Below are 24,153 nucleotides of genomic sequence, written 5' to 3' on the forward strand. Positions count from 1 at the left end.
TGTCAAAAAAGGCTGGTTGCCCTCTTGGACTTTATTGTGTTCATGTGAAATGTTTGATGTGGACTTAATACGGGTCTGCAGATTTTTTAGGACAGTCCACGTCCCCTTGCAGAATTTCACCTTCCTCAGAGGTGGGTGCTGCAGTGCTGCACTGAATTTCTGCCACAGGGAAAGATGTGAAGGTAATTTGTCATGTTACCCTGCTGGTCCTGCAGGGGTGGTCCCTCTGTGCTGTGACAGCTCCACAGCCTGCCATCAGGTTGGCGTGATCTCCTGGCTGGACATCGGTGCCGGTGAGGGATGTGTCTGACTCCATTCCGGCCCTTGCTCGAGGAAAGGTGTGGGTGAAGGTGCTTTTGCATCTCCCACATTCTGTGTCTGGTTGGACACCAAGACTAAAGACTGCCAATTTGGGCACTGCCCAGAGTGTTACCACCTTCCATGAGACCTGTCCTGCTCCATCATGGGCACTGCATGTGGGAATGCTCAATGGCAATCTCCAAATTACTCCTCACTCAGCTTTTTCTTGCTTCTGGACTCGGGAGCCACAAAGGTAAGTCCATGCATGTGGCATTGATCCATGCGTCTGCCTCACTCACAGTCACGCTGGCAGAGGGCAAGGAGACAACAGTCAAGGAAAAAGCCTTGTTTTCCCAGTGGATGCAGGAGTCTGTGTCTTGCTGAAGGGCAGTGGTCCCCACACAGATTGTTTTTCTTTTTTCCTCTCCCCCACCACTGTGGCAGCATTGTTACTGGTGAGTTCGTGTGCTTGTCTGCTCCCTGTACCTCACCCAGAGCCCTCACTGCCTCTGGTCCTTGAGCCCTGGACACGTTTGCACATTTGAGTTAATCCACATACTTTGTTTGTTTTACAAAGTCTTTTTTTTCTCTCAGCTGCCACATTTCAAAGCACACTTGCTTACTTTACTTCATCTCTTTCCCTTCTTCATCCAGCCCAGATGATTCTTCACTCCCCTCTGGAGGGAAGTTGCTGTCCCAAAGCTATTGTAAATGCAGGTGAACCCGGTGGGAAGAAATGGTGATGTCTGACTCCAGTTCAGAAGGCTGAATGATTTCTTTATTATAACTATACTATAATGCATTCATATACTATTTCAAGGAGATACTAAAACTACAAACCTACCAAATCTCACTGACTCACAACTCGTGACCCTCTGAGAGCCCAGCCCCAGGAGGGTTGGATTGGCCATCAGACTCAAGCAATCCTCACCAGAATCCAACCAAGCACTCACCCCAGGTAAGTAATTCTCCAAACACATTCCACATAGGGAAAAGAAGGAGCAGAAATAGAAATTGTTTTCTTTTTCTTTCTTCTGTGTTCTTCTTTGTTCTGTGTTCTTCTATGAAAAAATCCTGAGACAGCAGTGAATGTGCCTACCACACAAACCCCACCGCACTAAAGTGAGTGGCACAAATGCCACCGAGGGAGCTGTGTTTTGGATCCCATCAGTACAGACCCCCCCACTTGCCAGCCTGCACCAGCAGTGCTCCAAACCTGCAGCAATGTGTGTAGAATTGAGATTGCTCACAACTACAGGTAGATGTCTAATGTCCAGGCAATATCACATAAATCATCTCTTCACCCCAAAAAATTAATCAGATTTGGGTTACGATGATGCAAACCCCTTTATCTCCCTATCACCACCACCTCTCCCCCTTTAGTATTTATTAAAGAAAAGTCAAAATGCTTCTAATAATTTTTTTTTTTTTTTTTCCCCTATGAAAATGTCTTTTTTATCTAGCAGGTAGCTAAGATCTGAAGGGAGGAGTGGTCATCTCAGGCTGCTGGGGGTGGTCACTCATCAGAACTGTAAATGGGTGATGGGGATGGAGACAAAGGCAATTCTGGTCAGGCTGCAAGCACAGCCCTGACTTCCACTCTTGTAAATAGTCATTTCACGGCTTCCTTCTGAAATTTGGGATTTAGGGAGTTCCAGCAAGAGGTGAGGCCGCTCCAGGGCTGTGTCTGTGAGCCCCAGGAATCTGTTCTACATTTTTTCAGTCCCTTGCGTGGTGTTAAATTTTGTGACACCTTCTTCAGTCTGACTTACTGCAGATAAGACAGAGAGGATTTTTTTAAACCAATGAGGATTAGGGTAAGTTTGGAATAAGGTTTTTAGAGGGTGGATTATGAAGGCACGAGCTGTGCAAGGCTGACCATTTGAGCTTCATCTGCCATAAGGGCCCACAGAGTATTAAACTTCATTCAAGGCAATTCAGGTATAAAGGAAATGTCAGGAAGAAGGAGGAGCAGGGAGGAGTATAAATGTATTCATTCTGAGTACAGCATTTGTATTTGCTGTTGTAATTGGTCTGTTAAAATGATTTCCTAGAAGTGAATTAGCGATCCCAGTAGAGAATACAATTTGGAGAGCCATTAAATTAGAAGAAACTAAATCGAAGGCAGAGTAGCATCTCTTCTATGCTGTGGCAGAAACTGTGTTGCAGACAGATTGACTGCTGACAGATCGTCAGAACTGAGTGGTATTCACTCATGACTTCCAAGGGGAATTGTGGAATTACCTACAGCACTTCATTCACTTAATGAATTGTTGCCTCCATTGTTGCCTGAAGCCTGCAGAGTAACAAAGGCGCTGGCTTTCTTTGAAACGGTTTCCATAGGTGTCTCTAAGGTACCGCAGCCTGGTAAATGTAACTTCTGCAGGAGGAGAATTACTTGTATAACAAGGAATTGAATCAGTGAATGCCTGATAAATACAAAAAATGTCCTTCATAAAAGTCACCATCATTTCTGTTATGGGAGGTTTTGCTTCGGGACACTGATTTCTTTGGAGAGATAAACAAGCACGGTGGTAATGGTGAGACTTCTTGGTTAGGTCAGAAGGTTTTAGAGGGAAATGTCCACTCACGTGATCAAAAGAGAAGATCCTGGCATGGTTAAAAATGGGAAACAGTGAGCTTGTAGGTTTAGGTGATCTGCTTGTGGTCATTCTTCAGACTTTTAATATTCATGCAGAAGTTTGGCAGAAACAGGAAACTTATGTGTAGACCAAAATCAGTTCAGCTTCTACAGTAAATGGTATTAACTGGTGTTATGTAGCTTTGACCCTTTGGAGAGATCTAAATCTGGCCTTTCCCAAGTTCTGATGGAGTAAAATAACTGTTTCCCAGTCTTTTATTTGCAGATACTCTAAATATTGTTGCTGGGGATCTATATAAAAAATTCAAAGGTAAGTAAAAATAAGTATTAGCAGTATGTGTGAAATATAATATAAATAATAATTTGTCTATCTTGCTACCTTAATATATATATATATATATATATGATATATATTTCTAAATACGTCACTATAAAGTAGAAATGCAAATGTGACTATAATGATGAAAACAATATATAAATATTCAAGTATCGTTTAAAGAAGGGGCTTTTTTTTGCTTTTTATTTGGTTAGAGGCAGGGTTTTAATGGAAGAAAAATGAATATACCTTTTATTTTGATATCATTCTAAATATAGAAATATATATTCAATGTATGCAGAGATTTTTCTATTCTATCTCTTCTGAATATTTATTTTCATTTCTATTTTATACTTTCATATAACACCATACATCAATCTACATTTTAAACGTAAATTTGAATATAAATGCGAAATATAGAGACAAATTTAAACGTAGTTTAAAAGAAAAGGGGTTTTTAAAAGATTTTTACTTGGATAGAGGCAGGGGTTTATTTTAAGCAATATAAACCTTTTAGAAATAGAAATCTATCTATAGAAATATGTAAGCAATGTATTAAGCAATGCATAAAAATATAAATTGTAATAAAGGAATAAATGTAAGAAATTATAAAAATACAATTACACATCAATATACGTTATAAATCCGAATGTGAATATAAATATGAAAAATATAAAAATAAAAGAGCTTGAAATGCAGTTTAAAAGAGAAGGTTTTTGCTTTTGGTCCCTGTTGGGTTAGAGGCAGGGGTTTTTTGCTGGCGTTCTTTTCCGCGCGGGATGTTTTGGGGCATTTGCTGCAGGGCAGGTTCCGGAGGGCATCGCGCCCGTTCTTTTCTGCCGCCGGCCCCGCCCGCGGCCCCGAGGCGAGCGGCGGCCCCCGGCGGTGGCGGGCGGCAGTGCTGCCGCCCTGTGGGCAGAGGGCGGTACTGCAGCCCGCCGCCCGCGGCCGCCATCTTGGGAGTGGCTTGTCGCGGATTCGCTTGACCTTCTCGAGATGGCGCGAAAAAGAGGACGTCGGCATTCGAGGACCCGTGTCTGTTTTTTCTAGACTGCCTGAATGGTCCCCAACGCCGGCGCCCCCCGACGGGATTTTCCGCGGCGGTTCCGGTGCTGTGCACAGGGGCTGTGGGGTCAGCAGCACCGCGAGCGTGCGGGTTTTTGGCGGGGGCCGACGGGCATCGGCGTAATACGCCAGACTAAAGGGTCAAACCAATGGTCTGATATGTGTGTTGTGACAGTGACTGATGTTAGCTGTAAGGAATGTGATGCAGTGTAAATTATGGACAGCAATTCACAAGAGACTTTCCCACGTCTGAGTAACACAGTTGACTTGCACTTTGAAGGAAGTTTGGTTTTGACTAATGAAACTGTGACTCTGGTGATAAATCTGAAGATAAATGCCTAATCCTGTTTTAAAATGCAGCTACTCAGTTCTTTACACGAGTTGGGAACTGAAAATTCCAGACTTTTGACATTTCATTTGGCAGAACAGACTATGCCTAATGCTAATGAACATCACATTAGCTGTCTGCTGAGGACTACAGGCTTGCCTAAGCTCACCACCTCATCTATGCCGTGTGCTGGAAGGACTGTCATTACCCCAGCAGAAAACAAGTTAACCTTACAGGATTTACACTAAACAGCATTTACGTAGTGTGGCTATCCATTAAGCTGTGCTACAATCAGCAGCGTGCAGGAGATCTTGAAAGGTCTGCCAAGAAAAACTCTCTGGCTGGGATTGAACTCCAGAAGCCTGAGGGCATGGAATGGTGTTGAGGGAAAATGCACTTGCAAATATTGGGTTGAAATAAAAATGTGGTGCTCTTTATCTGAAAATTGAGAATTTTATCCTATTATTTTGCATATACAAAATGTATATTTACCTAATCAGAATTTCGGAGAGAAAAGATAAGTGGCTAGTCCAGTGTCCTTCTCTATGGCTCCCTTTTCAAACAGGGAAAACAATGACTAGGCTGGGTTTTTTTGCAGGTACAACAGCAAAAGAATCCTTATTCCTTTTGGTTGCATAGTAATGTGTTATTAATGACAAGGCTGACAACTTCAGGAATCTGCTTTCCTGAAACAGAAGAGTCTTGCAGAGAATGTATTTCCTTCAAGTGAACAGGCTGGGTTCATACATATCCTAGGGAAAGAGAGAGAAAATACTTGTCTTTATTTACTGAACATTTAAAAGCATCTTCTGATGCTTTTTGTTTTGGACCACTCACTTAAAAAGCTTCTGCTGAACTCCTGTGCTCCATGAATGACATATACATTATACAGAGCCAGAAGTCCTTCCACTCAGGGTGCAGGCTACTAGCCTGATCCTGACTTCCAACACAAGTCTCCCAAATTGCTTTCCTGCTATGAGTTAGCTAGTCTTGTGCGTTTTCCTTCTCTATTTCCAGGAAAAAACATGGAAAAAAAAAATCTGGAGTTACCTCCTTGTATAGTAGTAGGTAGTATAATTTCATAAGGTGTCTGCATGCAAGAATGTTTGGGTGTTTTCTAATTCGTCTGTTTATGCCCAATTAGCTTAATGTTGGCATCACAATGCCTAAAACTACAAAATAATTTTCAAATTGCACTCGGAAGTCAGACAAACGAACAAAATTATTAAGAGACATTTGAATACCTTGAATTTTCCAGAAGGATATTATGGCATAATCTTAAATATTTTATAGTATGGAAATAATTTTGCTATTGACATTGAATTATTATAGGCTTGCATTCACATCAATGGAGCACATTTGGCCATAATGTTTTTTTTTCCTCAGGAAAAGCAAATCTAACCCAGCCCATATATATTACTTGCAAAATTTCTGTTCTTTCCTCTCTCACATGAAAAAATGCATTGGAGCATCAGCTTTTTTCTTGATCCCCACAGGCACAACAGCTAACAGATCTGGAGCAAAAACTATCTGTTGCAAAAGACAAATTGGAAAATGCAGCCCTTGACAAAGTAAGAAGTGTCATGTAATGTAAGCATGTTTACCTATATCGGCTGTGGATGTTTTGGTGGAATTTGACAAAAACAAATGAAAGCCTTGCAGTAACTTAGATGGATACTAAGTTGCATATGAATTGTACCTGAGAGAGATGCTACTGAAATCAGTGGAACTAATTATGATACATGAAGTTAAGTACATCTGCAAAGTTATTTAAGAAGAGGATGGTCAAATTAGAAAAAAAAAAAGCTCAAAAATATTTTGCACTGATTTTAGTAGATTTAGGTATTTATTGAACTACAGTTTGTGCTGACTGTAGACTTAGTGTCAGTCATAAGTTTATTTACACTAGAGCAGTTTCCTATTTCCCACATGAACCCTTAGAATGTTTACAAATTTTGAATTACCAGGCCCCAGATACCAAGAGTAGTGTGGCCAGTAGGCCTAGGAAAGTGATTGTCCCCCTGTACTCAGAACTGGTAAGGCCACACCTCACATATTGTTCCGTTTTGGGCCACTAACTTAAAAAATGTCATTTTAGTGCTGGAGTGAGTTCAGAGAAGGGCAATGACGCTGGTGAAGGTCTTCTGAGGGCATCTGGGGGAATTGGCCTTGTTTGGTCTGAAGAAGAGGAGGCTCACGCTCATTGTTCTCTTCAGCTGTCTAAAAGGAAACGATCATGAGGCAGGAGTTGGCTTTTTCTGCCTTGTCTCAAGTGGAAGGATGAGAGGATGATGAGCTCCTGTCCTCCCAGACAGGAGCTGCCCCCATCTCATACTTGTGCTGCCCTGAGAGTCCAAAAAGAGCCCTACAAACTGACATCAGGAACCTGGACTGGTGAGTTTTCTTGCCCAGGGAAAAGAGCCGATGTTTGCGCCCTGAGTCTTGCGGCCCTGAGCGGGCAGCTGAATGCAAAAAATCCGAACATCGAAGGATAAGTCCCAGACAGGAGCTGCCCCCACCTCATACTTGTGCTGCCCTGACAGTCCCAGGGGAGCCCTACAAACTGACATCAGGAACCTGGACTGGTGAGTTTTCTTTCCCAGGGGAAAGAGCCGATGTTTGTGCTCAGAGTCCTGCGGCCCTGAGCAGGCATTTGACCGCAAAAAATCGGAACATCGAAGGATAAGTCCCAGACAGGAGCTGCCCCCACCTCATACTTGTGCTGCCCTGAGAGTCCAAAAAGAGCCCTACAAACTGACATCAGGAACCTGGACTGGTGAGTTTTCTTTCCCAGGGAAAAGAGCCGATGTTTGCGCTCCGACTCCTGTGGCCCTGAGCCGGCAGCTGAGTGCAAAAAATCCGAACATCGAAGGATAAGTCCCAGACAGGAGCTGCCCCCACCTCGTACTTGTGCTGCCCTGACAGTCCCAGGGGAGCCCTACAAACTGGCATCAGGAACCTGGACTGGTGAGTTTTTTTTCCCAGGGAAAAGAGCTGATGTTTGCGCTCCGAGGCCTTTGGCCCTGAGCGGGCAGCATTCTGCAAAAAATCCAAACATCGAAGGATAAGTCCCAGACAGGATCTGCCCCCACCTCATAATTGTGCTGCCCTGACAGTCCCAGGGGAGCCCTACAAACTGAAATCAGGAACCTGGACTGGTGAGTTTTCTTTCCCAGGGAAAAGAGCCGATGTTTGCGCTCCGACTCCTGTGGCCCTGAGCGGGCAGCTGAGTGCAAAAAATCCGAACATCGAAGGATAAGTCCCAGAAAGGAGCTGCCCCCACCTCATACTCGTGTTGCCCTGAGAGTCCAAAAAGAGCTCTACAAACTGACATCAGGAACCTGGACTGGTGAGTTTTCTTTCCCAGGGAAAAGAGCCGATGTTTGCGCTCCGAGTCCTGTGGCCCTGAGCCGGCAGCTGACCGCACAAATTCCAAACATCGAAGGATAAGTCCCAGAAAGGAGCTGCCCCCACCTCATACTTGTGCTGCCCTGAGAGTCCAAAAATAGCTCTACAAACTGGCATCAGGAATCTGGACTGGTGAGTTTTCTTTCCCAGGGAAAAGAGCCGATGTTTGCGCTCCGAGTCCTGTGGCCCTGAGCCGGCAGCTGAGTGCAAAAAATCCGAACATCGAAGGATAAGTCCCAGACAGGAGCTGCCCCCACCTCATACTTGTGCTGCCCTGAGAGTCCCAGGGGAGCCCTACAAACTGACATCAGGAACCTGGACTGGTGAGTTTTCTTTCCCAGGGAAAAGAGCCGATGTTTGCGCTCCGAGTCCTGTGGCCCTGAGCCGGCAGCTGACTGCAAAAAATCCGAACATCGAAGGATAAGTCCCAGACAGGAGCTGCCACCATCTCATATTTGTACTGCCCTGAGTGTCCAAAAACGGCCCTACAAATTGACATCAGGAACCTGGACTGGTGAGTTTTTTTTCCCAGGGAAAAGAGCCGATGTTTGCGCTCCGAGTCCTGTGGCCCTGAGCCGGCAGCTGACCGCAAAAAATCCGAACATCGGAGGATAAGTCCCAGACAGGATCTGCCCCCACCTCATACTTGTGCTGCCCTGACAGTCCCAGGGGAGCCCTACAAACTGACATCAGGAACCTGGACTGGTGAGTTTTCTTTCCCAGGGAAAAGAGCCAATGTTTGCGCTCCGCGTCCTGTGGCCCTGAGCCGGCAGCTGAATGCAAAAAATCGGAACATCGAAGGATAAGTCCCAGACAGGAGCTGCCCCCATCTCATACTTGTGCTGCCCTGACAGTCCCAGGGGAGCCCTACAAACTGACATCAGGAACCTGGACTGGTGAGTTTTCTTTCCCAGGGAAAAGAGCCGATGTTTTCGCTCCGACTCCTGTGGCCCTGAGCCGGCAGCTGACTGCAAAAAATCCGAACATCGAAGGATAAGTCCCAGAAAGGAGCTGCCCCCACCTCATACTTGTGCTGCCCTGAGAGTCCAAAAAGAGCTCTACAAACTGACATCAGGAACCTGGACTGGTGAGTTTTCTTTCCCAGGGAAAAGAGCCGATGTTTGCGCTCCGAGTCCTGTGGCCCTGAGCGGGCAGCAGACCGCACAAATTCCGAACATCGAAGGATAAGTCCCAGAAAGGAGCTGCCCCCACCTCATAATTGTGATGCCCTGATGGTCTCAGGGGAGCCCTACAAACTGACATCAGGAACCTGGACTGGTGAGTTTTCTTTCCCAGGGAAAAGAGCCGATGTTTGCGCTCCGCGTCCTGTGGCCCTGAGCCGGCAGCTGAGTGCAAAAAATCCGAACATCGAAGGATAAGTCCCAGACAGGAGCTGCCCCCACCTCGTACTTGTGCTGCCCTGAGAGTCCAGAAAGAGCTCTACAAACTTACATCAGGAACCTGGATGGTGAGTATTCTTTCCCAGGGAAAAGAGCCGATGTTTGCGCTCCGAGGCCTGTGGCCCTGAGCCGGCAGCTGAGTGCAAAAAATCCGAACATCGAAGGATAAGTCCCAGAAAGGAGCTGCCCCCACCTCATACTTGTGCTGCCCTGAGAGTCCCAGGGGAGCCCTCCAAACTGACATCAGGAACCTGGACTGGTGAGTTTTCTTGCGCAGGGAAAAGAGCCGATGTTTGCGCTCCGAGTCCTGTGGCCCTGAGCGGGCATCTGACCGCAAAAAATCCGAACATCGGAGGATAAGTCCCAGACAGGAGCTGCCACCACCTCATACTTGTGCTGCCCTGAGAGTCCCAGGGGAGCCCTACAAACTGACATCAGGAACCTGGACTGGTGAGTTTTCTTTCCCAGGGTAAAGAGCCGATGTTTGCGCTCCGAGTCCTGTGGCCCTGAGCCGGCAGCTGACCGCACAAATTCCGAACATCGAAGGATAAGTCCCAGACAGGAGCTGCCCCCACCTCATACCTCTGCTTCCCTGAGAGTTCAAAAAGAGCTCTAAAAACTGACATCAGGAACCTGGACTGGTGAGTTTTCTTTCCCAGGGATAAGAGCCAATGTTTGCGCTCCGAGTCCTGTGGCCCTGAGCCGGCAGCTGACCGCAAAAATTCCGAACATCGAAGGATAAGTCCCAGACAGGAGCTGCCCCCACCTCATACTTGTGCTGGCCTGACAGTCCCAGGGGAGCCCTCCAAACTGACATCAGGAACCTGGACTGGTGAGTTTTCTTTCCCAGGGAAAAGAGCCGATGTTTGCGCTCCGAGTCCTGTGGCCCTGAGCCGGCAGCTGACTGCAAAAAATCGGAACATCAAAGGATAAGTCCCAGACAGGAGCTGCCCCCACCTCATACTTGTGCTGCCCTGAGAGTCCCCGGGGAGCCCTACAAACTGACATCAGGAACCTGGACTGGTGAGTTTTCTTTCCCAGGGAAAAGAGCCGATGTTTGCGCTCCGAGTCGTGTGGCCCTGAGCCGGCAGCTGACTGCAAAAAATCGGAACATCGAAGGATAAGTCCCAGAAAGGAGCTGCCCCCACCTCATACTTGTGCTGCCCTGAGAGTCCAAAAAGAGCTCTACAAACTGACAACAGGAACCTGGATGGTGAGTTTTCTTTCCCAGGGAAAAGAGCCGATGTTTACGCCCCGACTCCTGTGGCCCTGAGCGGGCAGCTGAGTGCAAAAAATCGGAACATCGAAGGATAAGTCCCAGACAGGAGCTGCCCCCACCTCATACTTGTGCTGCCCTGAGAGTCCCAGGGGAGCCCTCCAAACTGACATCAGGAACCTGGACTGGTGAGTTTTCTTTCCCAGGGAAAAGAGCCGATGTTTGCGCTCTGAGTCCTGTGGCCCTGAGCCGGCAGCTGACTGCAAAAAATCCGAACATCGAAGGATAAGTCCCAGACAGGAGCTGCCCCCATCTCATACTTGTGCTGCCCTGAGAGTCCAAAAAGAGCCCTACAAACTGACATCACGAACCTGGACTGCTGAGTTTTCTTTCCCAGGGAAAAGAGCCAATGTTTGCGCTCCGAGTCCTGTGGCCCTGAGCCGGCAGCTGACCGCACAAATTCCGAACATCGAAGGATAAGTCCCAGACAGGAGCAGCCCCCACCTCATACTTGTGCTGCACTGACAGTCCCAGGGGAGCCCTACAAACTGACATCAGGAACCTGGACTGGTGAGTTTTCTTTCCCAGGGAAAAGAGCCGATGTTTGCGCTCCGAGTCCTGTGGCCCTGAGCGGGCAGCTGACTGCAAAAAATCGGAACATCGAAGGATAAGTCCCAGACAGGAGCTGCCCCCACCTCATACTTCTGCTGCCCTGAGCGTCCAAAAAGAGCTCTACCAACTGACATCAGGAACCTGGACTGGTGAGTTTTGTTTCCCAGGGAAAAGAGCCGATGTTTGCGCTCCAAGTCCTGTGGCCCTGAGCCGGCAGCTGAGTGCAAAAAATCGGAACATCGAAGGATAAGTCCCAGACAGGAGCTGCCCCCTCCTCATACTTGTGCTGCCCTGAGAGTCCCAGGGGAGCCCTCCAAACTGACATCAGGAACCTGGACTGGTGAGTTTTCTTTCCCAGGGAAAAGAGCCGATGTTTGCGCCCCGACTCCTGTGGCCCTGAGCCGGCAGCTGACCGCACAAATTCCGAACATCGAAGGATAAGTCCCAGAAAGGAGCTGCCCCCACCTCATACTTGTGCTGCCCTGACAGTCCCAGGGGAGCCCTACAAACTAATATCAGGAACCTGGACTGGTGAGTTTTCTTTCCCAGGGAAAAGAGCCGATGTTTGCGCCCCGACTCCTGTGGCCCTGAGCCGGCAGCTGACCGCACAAATTCCGAACATCGAAGGATAAGTCCCAGAAAGGAGCTGCCCCCACCTCATACTTGTGCTGCCCTGAGAGTCCCAGGGGAGCCCTAAAAACTGACATCAGGAACCTGGACTGGTGAGTTTTTTTTCCCAGGGAAAAGAGCCGATGTTTGCGCTCCGAGTCCTGTGGCCCTGAGCCGGCAGCTGACCGCAAAAAATCCGAACATCGGAGGATAAGTCCCAGAAAGGAGCTGCCCCCACCTCATACTTGTACGGCCCTGACAGTCCCAGGGGAGCCCTACAAACTGACATCAGGAACCTGGACTGGTGAGTTTTCTTTCCCAGGGAAAAGAGCCAATGTTTGCGCTCCGCGTCCTGTGGCCCTGAGCCGGCAGCTGAATGCAAAAAATCGGAATATCGAAGGATAAGTCCCAGACAGGAGCTGCCCCCATCTCATACTTCTGCTGCCCTGACAGTCCCAGGGGAGCCCTACAAACTGACATCAGGAACCTGGACTGGTGAGTTTTCTTTCCCAGGGAAAAGAGCCGATGTTTTCGCTCCGACTCCTGTGGCCCTGAGCCGGCAGCTGACTGCAAAAAATCCGAACATCGAAGGATAAGTCCCAGAAAGGAGCTGCCCCCACCTCATACTTGTGCTGCCCTGAGAGTCCAAAAAGAGCTCTACAAACTGACATCAGGAACCTGGACTGGTGAGTTTTCTTTCCCAGGGAAAAGAGCCGATGTTTGCGCTCCGAGTCCTGTGGCCCTGAGCGGGCAGCAGACCGCACAAATTCCGAACATCGAAGGATAAGTCCCAGAAAGGAGCTGCCCCCACCTCATAATTGTGCTGCCCTGACAGTCTCAGGGGAGCCCTACAAACTGACATCAGGAACCTGGACTGGTGAGTTTTCTTTCCCAGGGAAAAGAGCCGATGTTTGCGCTCCGCGTCCTGTGGCCCTGAGCCGGCAGCTGAGTGCAAAAAATCCGAACATCGAAGGATAAGTCCCAGACAGCAGCTGCCCCCACCTCGTACTTGTGCTGCCCTGAGAGTCCAGAAAGAGCTCTACAAACTTACATCAGGAACCTGGATGGTGAGTATTCTTTCCCAGGGAAAAGAGCCGATTTTTGCGCTCCGAGGCCTGTGGCCCTGAGCCGGCAGCTGAGTGCAAAAAATCCGAACATCGAAGGATAAGTCCCAGAAAGGAGCTGCCCCCACCTCATACTTGTGCTGCCCTGACAGTCCCAGGGGAGCCCTCCAAACTGACATCAGGAACCTGGACTGGTGAGTTTTCTTGCGCAGGGAAAAGAGCCGATGTTTGCACTCCGAGTCCTGTGGCCCTGAGCCGGCAGCTGACTGCAAAATATCGGAACATCGAAGGATAAGTCCCAGACAGGAGCTGCCCCCACCTCATACTTGTGCTGCCCTGAGAGTCCAAAAATAGCTCTACAAACTGGCATCAGGAACCTGGACTGGTGAGTTTTTTTTCCCAGGGAAAAGAGCCGATGTTTGCGCTCCGAGTTCTGTGGCCCTGAGCGGGCATCTGACCGCAAAAAATCCGAACATCGGAGGATAAGTCCCAGACAGGAGCTGCCACCACCTCATACTTGTGCTGCCCTGAGAGTCCCAGGGGAGCCCTACAAACTGACATCAGGAACCTGGACTGGTGAGTTTTCTTTCCCAGGGAAAAGAGCCGATGTTTGCGCTCCGACTCCTGTGGCCGTGAGCATGCAGCTGACCGCAAAAAATCCGAACATCGAAGGATAAGTCCCAGACAGGAGCTGCCCCCACCTCGTACTTGTGCTGCCCTGAGAGTCCAAAAACAGCTCTACAAACTGACATCAGGAACCTGGATGGTGAGTATTCTTTCCCAGGGAAAAGAGCCGATGTTTGCGCTCCGAGTCCTGTGGCCCTGAGCCGGCAGCTGAGTGCAAAAAATCCGAACATCGAAGGATAAGTCCCAGAAAGGAGCTGCCCCCACCTCATACTTCTGCTGCCCTGACAGTCCCAGGGGAGCCCTACAAACTGACATCAGGAACCTGGACTGGTGAGTTTTCTTTCCCAGGGAAAAGAGCCGATGTTTGCGCTCCGAGTCCTGTGGCCCTGAGCCGGCAGCTGACCGCACAAATTCCGAACATCGAAGGATAAGTCCCAGACAGGAGCTGCCCCCACCTCATACCTCTGCTTCCCTGAGAGTTCAAAAAGAGCTCTAAAAACTGACATCAGGAACCTGGACTGGTGAGTTTTCTTTCCCAGGGATAAGAGCCAATGTTTGCGCTCCGAGTCCTGTGGCCCTGAGCCGGCAGCTGACCGCAAAAATTCCGAACATCGAAGGATAAGTCCCAGACAGGAGCTGCCCCCAACTCATACTTGTGCTGGCCTGACAGTCCCAGGGGAGCCCTACAAACTGACATCAGGAACCTGGACTGGTGAGTTTTCTTTCCCAGGGAAAAGAGCCGATGTTTGCGCTCCGAGTCCTGTGGCCCTGAGCCGGCACCTGAGTGCAAAAAATCCGAACATCGAAGGATAAGTCCCAGACAGGAGCTGCCCCCACCTCATACTTGTGCTGCCCTGAGAGTCCCCGGGGAGCCCTACAAACTGACATCAGGAACCTGGACTGGTGAGTTTTCTTTCCCAGGGAAAAGAGCCGATGTTTGCGCTCCGAGTCGTGTGGCCCTGAGCCGGCAGCTGACTGCAAAAAATCGGAACATCGAAGGATAAGTCCCAGAAAGGAGCTGCCCCCACCTCATACTTGTGCTGCCCTGAGAGTCCAAAAAGAGCTCTACAAACTGACAACAGGAACCTGGATGGTGAGTTTTCTATCCCAGGGAAAAGACCCGATGTTTACGCCCCGACTCCTGTGGCCCTGAGCGGGCAGCTGAGTGCAAAAAATCCGAACATCGAAGGATAAGTCCCAGACAGGAGCTGCCCCCACCTCATACTTGTGCTGGCCTGACAGTCCCAGGGGAGCCCTCCAAACTGACATCAGGAACCTGGACTGGTGAGTTTTCTTTCCCAGGGAAAAGAGCCGATGTTTGCGCTCCGAGTCCTGTGGCCCTGAGCCGGCAGCTGACTGCAAAAAATCGGAACATCGAAGGATAAGTCCCAGACAGGAGCTGCCCCCACCTCATACTTGTGCTGCCCTGAGAGTCCCCGGGGAGCCCTACAAACTGACATCAGGAACCTGGACTGGTGAGTTTTCTTTCCCAGGGAAAAGAGCCGATGTTTGCGCTCCGAGTCGTGTGGCCCTGAGCCGGCAGCTGACTGCAAAAAATCGGAACATCGAAGGATAAGTCCCAGAAAGGAGCTGCCCCCACCTCATACTTGTGCTGCCCTGAGAGTCCAAAAAGAGCTCTACAAACTGACAACAGGAACCTGGATGGTGAGTTTTCTTTCCCAGGGAAAAGAGCCGATGTTTACGCCCCGACTCCTGTGGCCCTGAGCGGGCAGCTGAGTGCAAAAAATCCGAACATCGAAGGATAAGTCCCAGACAGGAGCTGCCCCCACCTCATACTTGTGCTGCCCTGAGAGTCCCAGGGGAGCCCTACAAACTGACATCAGGAACCTGGACTGGTGAGTTTTCTTTCCCAGGGAAAAGAGCCGATGTTTGCGCTGAGTCCTGTGGCCCTGAGCCGGCAGCTGACTGCAAAAAATCCGAACATCGAAGGATAAGTCCCAGACAGGAGCTGCCCCCATCTCATACTTGTGCTGCCCTGAGAGTCCAAAAAGAGCCCTACAAACTGACATCAGGAACCTGGACTGCTGAGTTTTCTTTCCCAGGGAAAAGAGCCAGTGTTTGCGCTCCGAGTCCTGTGGCCCTGAGCCGGCACCTGACCGCACAAATTCCGAACATCGAAGGATAAGTCCCAGACAGGAGCAGCCCCCACCTCATACTTGTGCTGCCCTGACAGTCCCAGGGGAGCCCTACAAACTGACATCAGGAACCTGGACTGGTGAGTTTTCTTTCCCAGGGAAAAGAGCCGATGTTTGCGCTCCGAGTCCTGTGGCCCTGAGCGGGCAGCTGACTGCAAAAAATCGGAATATCGAAGGATAAGTCCCAGACAGGAGCTGCCCCCACCTCATACTTCTGCTGCCTTGAGCGTCCAAAAAGAGCTCTACCAACTGACATCAGGAACCTGGACTGGTGAGTTTTGTTTCCCAGGGAAAAGAGCCGATGTTTGCGCTCCAAGTCCTGTGGCCCTGAGCCGGCATCTGACCGCAAAAAATCGGAACATCGAAGGATAAGTCCCAGACAGGAGCTGCCCCCTCCTCATACTTGTGCTGCCCTGAGAGTCCCAGGGGAGCCCTCCAAACTGACATCAGGAACCTGGACTGGTGAGTTTTCTTTCCCAGGGAAAAGAGCCGATGTTTGCGCCCCGACTCCTGTGGCCCTGCGCCGGCAGCTGACCGCACAAATTCCGAACATCGAAGGATAAGTCCCAGAAAGGAGCTGCCCCCACCTCATACTTGTGCTGCCCTGACAGTCCCAGGGGAGCCCTACAAACTAATATCAGGAACCTGGACTGGTGAGTTTTCTTTCCCAGGGAAAAGAGCCGATGTTTGCGCCCCGACTCCTGTGGCCCTGAGCCGGCAGCTGACCGCACAAATTCCGAACATCGAAGGATAAGTCCCAGAAAGGAGCTGCCCCCACCTCATACTTGTGCTGCCCTGAGAGTCCCAGGGGAGCCCTAAAAACTGACATCAGGAACCTGGACTGGTGAGTTTTTTTTCCCAGGGAAAAGAGCCGATGTTTGCGCTCCGAGTCCTGTGGCCCTGAGCCGGCAGCTGACCGCAAAAAATCCGAACATCGGAGGATAAGTCCCAGACAGGATCTGCCCCCACCTCATACTTGTGCTGCCCTGAGAGTCCAAAAAGAGCTCTACAAACTGACATCAGGAACCTGGACTGGTGAGTTTTCTTTCCCAGGGAAAAGAGCCAATGTTTGCGCTCCGCGTCCTGTGGCCCTGAGCCGGCAGCTGAATGCCAAAAATCGGAACATCGAAGGATAAGTCCCAGACAGGAGCTGCCCCCATCTCATATTTCTGCTGCCCTGACAGTCCCAGGGGAGCCCTACAAACTGACATCAGGAACCTGGACTGGTGAGTTTTCTTTCCCAGGGAAAAGAGCCGATGTTTTCGCTCCGACTCCTGTGGCCCTGAGCCGGCAGCTGACTGCAAAAAATCCGAACATCGAAGGATAAGTCCCAGAAAGGAGCTGCCCCCACCTCATACTTGTGCTGCCCTGAGAGTCCAAAAAGAGCTCTACAAACTGACATCAGGAACCTGGACTGGTGAGTTTTCTTTCCCAGGGAAAAGAGCCGATGTTTGCGCTCCGAGTCCTGTGGCCCTGAGCGGGCAGCAGACCGCACAAATTCCGAACATCGAAGGATAAGTCCCAGAAAGGAGCTGCCCCCACCTCATAATTGTGCTGCCCTGACAGTCTCAGGGGAGCCCTACAAACTGACATCAGGAACCTGGACTGGTGAGTTTTCTTTCCCAGGGAAAAGAGCCGATGTTTGCGCTCCGCGTCCTGTGGCCCTGAGCCGGCAGCTGAGTGCAAAAAATCCGAACATCGAAGGATAAGTCCCAGACAGCAGCTGCCCCCACCTCGTACTTGTGCTGCCCTGAGAGTCCAGAAAGAGCTCTACAAACTTACATCAGGAACCTGGATGGTGAGTATTCTTTCCCAGGGAAAAGAGCCGATGTTTGCGCTCCGAGGCCTGTGGCCCTAAGCCGGCAGCTGAGTGCAAAAAATCCGAACATCGAAGGATAAGTCCCAGAAAGGAGCTGCCCCCACCTCATACTTCTGCTGCCCTGACAGTCCCAGGGGAGCCCTCCAAACTGACATCAGGAACCTGGACTGGTGAGTTTTCTTGCGCAGGGAAAAGAGCCGATGTTTGCGCTCCGAGTCCTGTGGCCCTGAGCCGGCAGCTGACTGCAAAATATCGGAACATCGAAGGATAAGTCCCAGACAGGAGCTGCCCCCACCTCATACTTGTGCTGCCCTGAGAGTCCAAAAATAGCTCTACAAACTGGCATCAGGAACCTGGACTGGTGAGTTTTTTTTCCCAGGGAAAAGAGCCGATGTTTGCGCTCCGAGTTCTGTGGCCCTGAGCGGGCATCTGACCGCAAAAAATCCGAACATCGGAGGATAAGTCCCAGACAGGAGCTGCCACCACCTCATACTTGTGCTGCCCTGAGAGTCCCAGGGGAGCCCTACAAACTGACATCAGGAACCTGGACTGGTGAGTTTTCTTTCCCAGGGAAAAGAGCCGATGTTTGCGCTCCGACTCCTGTGGCCGTGAGCATGCAGCTGACCGCAAAAAATCCGAACATCGAAGGATAAGTCCCAGACAGGAGCTGCCCCCACCTCGTACTTGTGCTGCCCTGAGAGTCCAAAAACAGCTCTACAAACTGACATCAGGAACCTGGATGGTGAGTATTCTTTCCCAGGGAAAAGAGCCGATGTTTGCGCTCCGAGTCCTGTGGCCCTGAGCCGGCAGCTGAGTGCAAAAAATCCGAACATCGAAGGATAAGTCCCAGAAAGGCGCTGCCCCCACCTCATACTTCTGCTGCCCTGACAGTCCCAGGGGAGCCCTACAAACTGACATCAGGAACCTGGACTGGTGAGTTTTCTTTCCCAGGGTAAAGAGCCGATGTTTGCGCTCCGAGTCCTGTGGCCCTGAGCCGGCAGCTGACCGCACAAATTCCGAACATCGAAGGATAAGTCCCAGACAGGAGCTGCCCCCACCTCATACCTCTGCTTCCCTGAGAGTTCAAAAAGAGCTCTAAAAACTGACATCAGGAACCTGGACTGGTGAGTTTTCTTTCCCAGGGATAAGAGCCAATGTTTGCGCTCCGAGTCCTGTGGCCCTGAGCCGGCAGCTGACCGCAAAAATTCCGAACATCGAAGGATAAGTCCCAGACAGGAGCTGCCCCCAACTCATACTTGTGCTGGCCTGACAGTCCCAGGGGAGCCCTACAAACTGACATCAGGAACCTGGACTGGTGAGTTTTCTTTCCCAGGGAAAAGAGCCGATGTTTGCGCTCCGAGTCCTGTGGCCCTGAGCCGGCACCTGAGTGCAAAAAATCCGAACATCGAAGGATAAGTCCCAGACAGGAGCTGCCACCACCTCATACTTGTGCTGCCCTGAGAGTCCCCGGGGAGCCCTACAAACTGACATCAGGAACCTGGACTGGTGAGTTTTCTTTCCCAGGGAAAAGAGCCGATGTTTGCGCTCCGAGTCGTGTGGCCCTGAGCCGGCAGCTGACTGCAAAAAATCGGAACATCGAAGGATAAGTCCCAGAAAGGAGCTGCCCCCACCTCATACTTGTGCTGCCCTGAGAGTCCAAAAAGAGCTCTACAAACTGACAACAGGAACCTGGATGGTGAGTTTTCTATCCCAGGGAAAAGACCCGATGTTTACAACCCGACTCCTGTGGCCCTGAGCGGGCAGCTGAGTGCAAAAAATCCGAACATCGAAGGATAAGTCCCAGACAGGAGCTGCCCCCACCTCATACTTGTGCTGCCCTGACAGTCCCAGGGGAGCCCTACAAACTGACATCAGGAACCTGGACTGGTGAGTTTTCTTTCCCAGGGAAAAGAGCCGATGTTTGCGCTCTGAGTCCTGTGGCCCTGAGCCGGCAGCTGACTGCAAAAAATCCGAACATCGAAGGATAAGTCCCAGACAGGAGCTGCCCCCATCTCATACTTGTGCTGCCCTGAGAGTCCAAAAAGAGCTCTACAAACTGACATCAGGAACCTGGACTGCTGAGTTTTCTTTCCCAGGGAAAAGAGCCAATGTTTGCGCTCCGAGTCCTGTGGCCCTGAGCCGGCAGCTGACCGCACAAATTCCGAACATCGAAGGATAAGTCCCAGACAGGAGCAGCCCCCACCTCATACTTGTGCTGCCCTGACAGTCCCAGGGGAGCCCTACAAACTGACATCAGGAACCTGGACTGGTGAGTTTTCTTTCCCAGGGTAAAGAGCCGATGTTTGCGCTCCGAGTCCTGTGGCCCTGAGCAGGCAGCTGACTGCAAAAAATCGGAACATCGAAGGATAAGTCCCAGACAGGAGCTGCCCCCACCTCATACTTGTGCTGCCCTGAGAGTCCAAAAACAGCTCTACCAACTGACATCAGGAACCTGGACTGGTGAGTTTTGTTTCCCAGGGAAAAGAGCCGATGTTTGCGCTCCAAGTCCTGTGGCCCTGAGCCGGCAGCTGAGTGCAAAAAATCGGAACATCGAAGGATAAGTCCCAGACAGGAGCTGCCCCCTCCTCATACTTGTGCTGCCCTGAGAGTCCCAGGGGAGCCCTCCAAACTGACATCAGGAACCTGGACTGGTGAGTTTTCTTTCCCAGGGAAAAGAGCCGATGTTTGCGCCCCGACTCCTGTGGCCCTGAGCCGGCAGCTGACCGCACAAATTCCGAACATCGAAGGATAAGTCCCAGAAAGGAGCTGCCCCCACCTCATACTTGTGCTGCCCTGACAGTCCCAGGGGAGCCCTACAAACTGACATCAGGAACCTGGACTGGTGAGTTTTCTTTCCCAGGGAAAAGAGCCGATGTTTGCGCCCCGACTCCTGTGGCCCTGAGCCGGCAGCTGACCGCACAAATTCCGAACATCGAAGGATAAGTCCCAGAAAGGAGCTGCCCCCACCTCATACTTGTGCTGCCCTTAGACTCCCAGGGGAGCCGTACAAACTGACATCAGGAACCTGGACTGGTGAGTTTTCTTTCCCAGGGAAAAGAGCCGATGTTTGCGCTCCGACTCCTGTGGCCGTGAGCTGGCAGCTGACCGCAGAAATTCCGAACATCGAAGGATAAGTCCCAGAAAGGAGCTGCCCCCACCTCATACTTGTGCTGCCCTGAGAGTCCCAGGGGAGCCGTACAAACTGACATCAGGAACCTGGACTGGTGAGTTTTCTTTCCCAGGGAAAAGAGCCGATGTTTGCGCTCCGACTCCTGTGGCCGTGAGCATGCATCTGACTGCAAAAAATCGGAACATCGAAGGATAAGTCCCAGACAGGAGCTGCCCCCACCTCATACTTGTGCTGCCCTGACAGTCCCAGGGGAGCCCTACAAACTGACATCAGGAACCTGGACTGGTGAGTTTTCTTTCCCAGGGAAAAGAGCCGATGTTTGCGCTCCGACTCCTGTGGCCCTGAGCCGGCAGCTGACCGCACAAATTCCGAACATCGAAGGATATGTCCCAGAAAGGAGCTGCCCCCACCTCCTACTTGTGCTGCCCTGACAGTCCCAGGGGAGCCCTACAAACTGACATCAGGAACCTGGACTGGTGAGTTTTCTTTCCCAGGGAAAAGAGCCGATGTTTGCGCTCCGAGTCCTGTGGCCCTGAGCCGGAGGCTGACCGCACAAATTCCGAACATCGAAGGATAAGTCCCAGAAAGGAGCTGCCCCCACCTCATACTTGTGCTGCCCTGACAGTCCCAGGGGAGCCCTACAAACTGACATCAGGAACCTGGACTGGTGAGTTTTCTTTCCCAGGGAAAAGAGCCGATGTTTGTGCTCAGGGTCCTGTGGTCCTGAGCGGGCAGTAGTCTGCAAAAAATCCGAAAATCGATGGATAAGTCCCAGAAAGGACCTGCCCCCTCCTCATACTTGTGCTGCCCTGACAGTCCCAGGGGAGTCCTACAAACTGACATCAGGAACCTGGACTGGTTAGTTTTCTTTCCCAGGGAAAAGAGCCGATGTTTGCGCTCCGACTCCTGTGGCCGTGAGCATGCAGCTGACTGCAAAAAATCGGAACATCGAAGGATAAGTCCCAGACAGGAGCTGCCCCCACCTCATACTTGTGCTGCCCTGACAGTCCCAGGGGAGCCCTACAAACTGACATCAGGAACCTGGACTGGTGAGTTTTCTTTCCCAGGTAAAAGAGCTGATATTTGCGCCCCGAGTCCTGTGGCCGTGAGCCGGCAGCTGACCGCACAAATTCCGAACATCGAAGGATAAGTCCCAGAAAGGAGCTGCCCCCACCTCATACTTGTGCTGCCCTGACAGTCTCAGGGGAGCCCTACAAACTGACATCAGGAACCTGGACTGGTGAGTTTTCTTTCCCAGGGAAAAGAGCCGATGTTTGCGCTCCGACTCCTGTGGCCCTGAGCCGGCAGCTGAGTGCAAAAAATCCGAACATCGAAGGATAAGTCCCAGACAGGAGCTGCCCCCACCTCATACTTGTGCTGCCCTGAGAGTTCAAAAAGAGCTCTACAAACTGACATCAGGAACCTGGACTGGTGAGTTTTCTTTCCCAGGGAAAAGAGCCGATGTTTGCGCTCCGAGTCCTGTGGCCCTGAGCCGGCAGCTGACTGCAAAAAATCAAAACATCGAAGGATAAGTCCCAGACAGGAGCTGCCCCCACCTCATACTTGTGCTTCCCTGAGAGTCCAAAAAGAGCCCTACAAACTGACATCAGGAACCTGGACTGGTGAGTTTTCTTTCCCAGGGAAAAGAGCCGATGTTTGCGCTCCGAGTCCTGTGGCCCTGAGCCGGCAGCTGACTGCAAAAAATCCGAACATCGAAGGATAAGTCCCAGACAGGAGCTGCCCCAACCTCATACTTGTGCTGCCCTGACAGTCCCAGGGGAGCCCTACAAACTGACATCAGGAACCTGGACTGGTGATTTTTCTTTCCCAGGGTAAAGAGCCGATGTTTGCGCTCCGAGTCCTGTGGCCCTGAGCCGGCAGCTGACTGCATAAAATCGGAACATCGAAGGATAAGTCCCAGACAGGAGCTGCCCCCACCTCATACCTGTGCTGCCCTGACAGTCCCAGGGGAGCCCTACAAACTGACATCAGGAACCTGGACTGGTGAGTTTTCTTTCCCAGGGAAAAGAGCCGATGTTTGCGCCCCGAGTCCTGTGGCCGTGAGCCGGCAGCTGACCGCACAAATTCCGAACATCGAAGGATAAATCCGAGAAAGGAGCTGCCCCCACCTCATACTTGTGCTGCCCTGACCGTCTCAGGGGAGCCCTACAAACTGACATCAGGAACCTGGACTGGTGAGTTTTCTTTCCCAGGGAAAAGAGCCGATGTTTGCGCTCCGAGTCCTGTGGCCCTGAGCCGGCAGCTGACTGCAAAAAATCCGAACATCGAAGGATAAGTCCCAGACAGGAGCTGCCCCCATCTCATACTTGTGCTGCCCTGAGAGTCTTAAAAGAGCCCTACAAACTGACATCAGGAACCTTGACTGGTGAGTTTTCTTTCCCAGGGAAAAGAGCCGATGTTTGCGCCCCGAGTCCTGTGGCTGTGAGCCGGCAGCTGACCGCACAAATTCCGAACATCGAAGGTTAAGTCCCAGAAAGGAGCTGCCCCCACCTCATACTTGTGCTGCCCTGACAGTCCCAGGGGAGCCCTACAAACTGACATCAGGAACCTGGACTGGTGAGTTTTCTTTCCCAGGGAAAAGAGCCGATGTTTGCGCCCCGACTCCTGTGGCCGTGAGCCGGCAGCTGACCGCACAATTTCCGAACATCGAAGGATAAGTCCCTGAAAGGAGCTGCCACCACCTCATACTTGTGCTGCCCTGACAGTCTCAGGGGAGCCCTACAAACTGACATCAGGAACCTGGACTGGTGAGTTTTCTTTCCCAGGGAAAAGAGCCGATGTTTGCGCTCCGACTCCTGTGGCCCTGAGCCGGCAGCTGACCGCACAAATTCCGAACATCGAAGGATAAGTCCCAGAAAGGAGCTGCCCCCACCTCATACTTGTGCTGCCCTGAGAGTCCCAGGGGAGCCCTACAAACTGACATCAGGAACCTGGACTGGTGAGTTTTCTTTCCCAGGGAAAAGAGCCGATGTTTGCGCTCCGACTCCTGTGGCCGTGAGCCGGCAGCTGACCGCAGAAATTCCGAACATCGAAGGATAAGTCCCAGAAAGGAGCTGCCCCCACCTCATACTTGTGCTGCCCTGAGAGTCCCAGGGGAGCCCTACAAACTGACATCAGGAACCTGGACTGGTGAGTTTTCTTTCCCAGGGAAAAGAGCCGATGTTTGCGCTCCGACTCCTGTGGCCGTGAGCATGCAGCTGACTGCAAAAAATCGGAACATCGAAGGATAAGTCCCAGACAGGAGCTGCCCCCACCTCATACTTGTGCTGCCCTGACAGTCCCAGGGGAGCCCTACAAACTGACATCAGGAACCTGGACTGGTGAGTTTTCTTTCCCAGGGAAAAGAGCCGATGTTTGCGCTCCGACTCCTGTGGCCCTGAGCCGGCAGCTGAGTGCAAAAAATCCGAACATCGAAGGATATGTCCCAGAAAGGAGCTGCCCCCACCTCATACTTGTGCTGTCCTGAGAGTTCAAAAAGAG

This window comes from Taeniopygia guttata, chromosome 8 (genome assembly GCF_048771995.1).
Source record: "Taeniopygia guttata chromosome 8, bTaeGut7.mat, whole genome shotgun sequence".
Classification (NCBI taxonomy): domain Eukaryota; kingdom Metazoa; phylum Chordata; class Aves; order Passeriformes; family Estrildidae; genus Taeniopygia; species Taeniopygia guttata.